This window comes from Phocoena phocoena, chromosome 3, assembly GCF_963924675.1.
Source record: "Phocoena phocoena chromosome 3, mPhoPho1.1, whole genome shotgun sequence".
In the NCBI taxonomy this organism is placed as follows: Eukaryota; Metazoa; Chordata; class Mammalia; order Artiodactyla; family Phocoenidae; genus Phocoena; species Phocoena phocoena.
Window position 1 is genome coordinate 101,491,129 of NC_089221.1, and position 5,596 is coordinate 101,496,724.

The 5,596-nt window shown below is 41.6% G+C and overlaps 1 pseudogene; it reads left to right on the top strand.

Moving 5' to 3' along the window:
• Positions 1 to 4,274: 4,274 nt before the first annotated feature.
• Positions 4,275 to 5,341, top strand: LOC136120227 (uncharacterized; annotated as a pseudogene).
• The last annotated feature ends 255 nt before the right edge of the window (positions 5,342 to 5,596 follow it).

The following is a 5,596-nucleotide window of genomic DNA, read 5'->3' on the forward strand; positions in this document are numbered from 1 at the left end:
TTAGAGCAGCGCTGCTCTCCAGAAGGCATGCCCTCCCCGATACGAGCTATACTGATCATTAAAATAAACTAGTGCCCTCGTGTAGATTCAGACTTAGCATCAAGTTTCAAGCATCTCTTCTTAAAAGATATTTATTTATATTACATACTCAATTTAAAGGAGTAAATGCCCTTCCCTCAGCCTGCAAGATTTGTTTATCTTAGCGCTACTGTGAGAACTTAATGCCCAAAGGAAGGCAGTGTGTTTCATTTCTTCTCCGACCCAACGTTGCATAAAGTAACAGCAGCCTCTAATCAAGAGGAACCCGAAGTACTTTGAGATTTCGAATCCAAATCTTTACTATTAGAACTGCACACGTGCACTTGAGGAAACCTAGATTGCCTTAAGCCACACGGAAAGCATTTACATCTGTACCACTTTACTTGTGATTGCGAGTTAAAGTAAATTCTAAATAACTTTAGCTGTTTGCAACTTGGAAAACAGCCTGGGCCATATAAATTCTCCCTTAGTTCTTTTTCTGTTAAATCTTATGCCAAAGTAAATGGAAGCCATGGAGAACCTTTGAACGCCTCCGTTCTCAAATGACCCCAGTGAAGCTGGATTGGCAGAACCAAAGTTTAGTTTCCAAAGGAAGAATTTTTTTCTTTCCTTCTTGAAGTGTACACGTGACAGTTACCTTCCTTGGGGGAGGATGCAGTCCTTGGAGGAGGAGGACGCAGGAGGGCTTCCTGGGTCCCCCTGTCCTGGGCCGTGTTTGTGCCTCTCAGAAATGAGATTTCTGCCATCGGGAGCTCAGCACTGCCCTTCCTGGGGAGGCTTGGAGTCGGCATCCAGGTTTCTTAGCACCTCTGCTTCACAAGTCAGTCAGCTTCACTTTTCCCCTTCCCTTTCCCTTTCAAAAAGAGTTGTCGAAAGCAAGAGGTCTGGAGTTCAGTGCCACCTCTTCCTGCTGGTGAGGGCAAGTGGCTTAACTTCTCCAAGCTTCAGTTTCCTTTCCTGTGAACTGGAGGTTAAAAATAGTTCTGCCCACATGGGTCCCTCTCTTCTCTGAGTGTTTTATTCTTGTACTCGTGACCACACAGTTTATTACATTACATTGTATTCTTCACGATTTATTGATTATTAGGAAATCATTTATTTAAATATATCTTATAAGAAATGATATATACGTGTATGTATACATACATGTTACATGATATAATATATATAACATATGTATTATGCATCACTGTGTTCTTACAACTAGACCACACGCCTCTTGAAAGCAGGGACAGTGGCTGCCACCCCTGTGCGTCATCCTTGGAGTCCAGTGCTGTGATGAGCGCAAGATAGGTTCTCAGCAGACAACCAGCTGAGGCAGTCTTAGGAAGGTTCGTCTTTAGCCATACCGCGCCTTAGTTAACAAAAGTAGTATCCATCAGTCAAGCCAACATTCAGAAAAATTAATTTTACTCCCCTTATATTTTAACGTGTGCTGTTTTTCTAGTATATAAATAACCCTGAAGGAAAAGAGCGACATTTATATTTTACACTTTTGCTCTAATGCAAAGGAACATATTACATGTTTGCTAATCCTCTGAAAAACAGACATTTATGTAAGCCTTTAGAGAGGGAAGTTTAACAAACGTTTTTTACCCTTAGCCGTCAGCTCTAAGTCAGTAGTATTTGCCACAAATTGTTACACTTAGGGCATGTTTAAGAAATAGCATCACATAATTTCTTACTTCATTACCCCGAATTAAATCTCACATTAAGGTGGGCTGTATGTTGTCTGCTATTTAGGGTTGTGTTTCACTCATCTACCCGCTCACTCCAGGCAGTCACCGTGCCTCTGCTTAAACATAGTCAGGAATGGGGGTCTCACTACTGCTGCGAACAGCCCTTTCCTGTTTCAAGTAAGGCATCTTGAACGGGTATACAGAATCTTTAAAGATCTTTCTGAGATGCAGAAGTGTAAATGCCCGTAATGGGTATTATTATTATTGAAGGAGAATGGAGAAGACTAATTGCTATCCAAAAATCTGCATGACTTGTGTATTATAAACCCGAGAAGACATTTCTCAAGAGAAGTGTATTATAGGCTCTATAGCCTCTACAATTGGGTGTACCAATTGTAAATGATTAGGGGAAGATCGAGAACGGTCAACAGAAAATCCACCATCTCCACAGCGTGGAGAGGCAGTAGTTTCGGAATCACTCATACCTGGCTTTGATTCCTGTCTCCATTACTTAGCAGCTTTGAGCAATTTACTTTTGTCTCTGGTCTTGTTTTCTCAGCAGTGACATGAAAATGATATTAAGGATTAAATGAGGTTACATTTATTAAAGCAAAACACCAGCACAATGTCTGGTTCAAACCGGTGTCAAACAGTAACCAGTATGAGCATTATTATTGTGTTATCACTATATTATTATTACTGTTATTAGTATAAACCCAGGGGTGCCTGTTTGACTGACTGCAGCTGACAGTGAGGTAATGGATGTTTCTTAGGGAAGAAAAATGTGGTGTGGGGACTCTGAGTTGGCTACCTGTCTTAAGAGGCAACTGGGAACAAGGGGGTTAATAGGCAGTGTCAGCCCCCAAACTCCACCTCCCTTCAGTGGAATTGCAAGGTCCAGCTATCCTACTTGTTAACACTGCTGTAAACCTCTTACCCATACCCTTATTAAAAGGGCTGGTGGGTACCTAATACTGATCTCATCCTTACGTAGGTAAAATACCAGCTAATTTCTTATCACTCTAATCTGTATTTTTTGGTCAGGCCAGTATTGTCCAATTAAAACAACCTTTGCCCCACCAAAAGCCCTGAGGTGCAGCGTTTGCTAATTTCCATGGTATAAGTACTCTCAGCGTACCCAATTTCAAGCTCCCAACATGCAGTCACTGAGCACAGAGTTGGGGAGAGATGTGCACAGTCGCTCAAGTCAGGGCAAGCTGGCTCCAGAGCACCACTGGGTCAGAGTGAAGCACGTGTTGTGACAGTACCGGATACGATGATTGACAGAGAAACTTATAAGCAAATAGAGTAGAGGGAAAATTGTTTGTCTTCAGAATGGGCAACAGAATTCATCCAGAAAGTGATTACTTGAGCAGCGTGTTTCAATGACGTTTTTCTGTCCTTGCTCTGTACTCTGCAGTCATACTTAGGACAGAAATCTTTTCCTAGCCTCTTGTGCCCAGCTGGCGGTTGGGTGGGGTCTCCCTAATGACTTCCAAATTATCAGACTGTTTCTTTAACCAGTAGTTTAAAGATTTGGTCTTGGGGCTTCCCTGGTGGCGCAGTGGTTGAGAGTCTGCCTGCCGATGCAGGGAATACGGGTTCGTGCCCCGGTCCGGGAAGATCCCACATGCCACGGAGCGGCTGGGTCCGTGAGCCATGGCCGCTGAGCCTGCGCGTCCGGAGCCTGTGCCCTGCAACGGGAGAGGCCACAACAGTGAGAGGCCCGTGTACCACAAAAAAAAAAAAAAAGATTTGGTCTTGGACGTAATGCCCATGTTTATAAAAATGTCTTCCTTCCTCCCTTCCCTTTTCCCTCCCTTGCTTGCTTCCTTCCTTCTTTCCTTCCTCCCTCTCTCCCTCCCTGTCTTCTTTATTCCCTTCCCTGTGGTAGCACAGTATTTTCTATCATCTCTTTTCTAATCTTAACCCCAAGAGATCATCAGAACAGGTCATAGTATATCTGCTTTGCAAAAATGGTAGAGGAATTAGAAAACTGCTATACTTCATAAATCTCTATCATGTTATTAATGTCAAAATAATAATTTTGACATTAAAGAATGTCATATATAATAACAAAATATATTATAATAACAAAATATGTAATTTTGTTATTTGGAAATCTTCATTGTTATTCAGACACCCTCACTTCTTTAATATTTTTTATGAGTGAAGAGGGTCATTTCAGCCTCTGGCTACCTTTCTTTTGCTGTCACAAATTTAATTTTGTTCTCTCCCTCATTACAGTGCTATAAATACACTTCTGAGAACTTTTAATGAAGTGATGATACCTAGCACTTTCTCGTTATAGTTACATCCCCAGAGATGATAAAACAGAATCCTCTTGAGAAGCTGTTTTGTTTCCAGCAGCTCAGCACTGGAGCAAGCAGAATTCTGTTACAGACCATCTCCGAACTCTTAGGGTGAGGGTTGTGTCAACGTAGTGAATTACAAAAACCCAGGTCTTCTCACTAAAGACTTCTTAAAAGTGTTTCAAGTGCCTAATGACTCAAACTGAAGCAGAAGACGTCTGAGCTCACTGATTTGCCATTTACCATGAAGCCCTCTGCAGATGTGCTTGCGATCATTGCTTGCCCCCTTCTAATCCTTGTGAGCTTTGCTGGAAACGTGTTTATTTTATTCTACAAGGAAATGTATGACTGGGCGTTTAGAGACATCCTTTCTTCTGATTTTCAGTCTTATATTTGTCCACCTCGTTAAAAACTTGGTGGTGAATGTCATAAAAATAGTTTATTCTTCTGGTTTCATGTCGGATTCAGCTGGCTGCCAAGTTCTATGCTTCATGGCAGCCCTGATGACTTCCTGGCCATCTAGTTCATGTTACACTTTGCATTGCTCTACCACCAGAAGCTTTACCAGACTGTCCAGCCCTTTAGTGAGCCTCCAAACCCAGACCATCAGAAGCATTCCTTGAAGGTGGTTTCTGCACTTTGGATGGCTGGCATGGCAGTGTACCTCCCAGTTTTACCTTATACTAGAAAATCAGAATACCTGAATGTAGGAAATGATACAGAGCCCTTGTCTACTAACAGGATTCACATGGATTGCCTAATTGACTTTGGAAACAAGCAAGTAGAGTTTTACTATGGGAAAGTGTTTTGGGTTCTGATTGATAGTCTTCCTTTAGCCGTCTTAGTCTTTGTTTCTGGATGTCTTTTCTGCTTTCGGAAAGAAAGAAGATGACATATGGTGACATCTGGATTGGAGATGGTGGTTCAGAAATTGAAATCCTAAGAGGGGCCAAGTTTAGTATTTTAGTAATGTGGCTGATCACTCCACTTTGGATTTCTCACTTTGTCTTAGTCTATTTCTTGAAAGACTTTGCAGCCTGTGCCCTTTTTCCAGCCGTTCTCACAGCCCTCTCTTCAGGCTTCTCTGCTCTCAGTCCTTTCCTGCTTATGCTGGTGAATTACAAAATGAAGTTGATGTCCTTCTGTGATGCCAAAGAGGAAAAACCCACACCACAGCCTGCAAATGTTATTCTCTCTCCATATGCTTACTGGGAAAAAAACTCTGTTTTAGTCTTTGGGAAACAGACCCTATCAATGGAAGGTTCAGCTGATGTCTACATAGGCCTCATCAATAGATATTATAGTTTCTAAAAGAGGGACTAGATGATTGACACCTCCTCAAAAAAAACTTCTGAGGGAAACTGCAAGAAGAAGATATATGAACACAAGGTTATCGTAAGTGGAAGAAAAAACAGTCATCTCAACGTTTGTTATTCTAGACAATACCACAGTTTTTTAGTGTAGAAATTCTTGACTGATTCACTGATCACAGTCTGGAAGTGAACTCAACAAACGATTAATTAAGTATTTACTCTGTGTAAGATACTGTGTTAAAAAATAGCATAT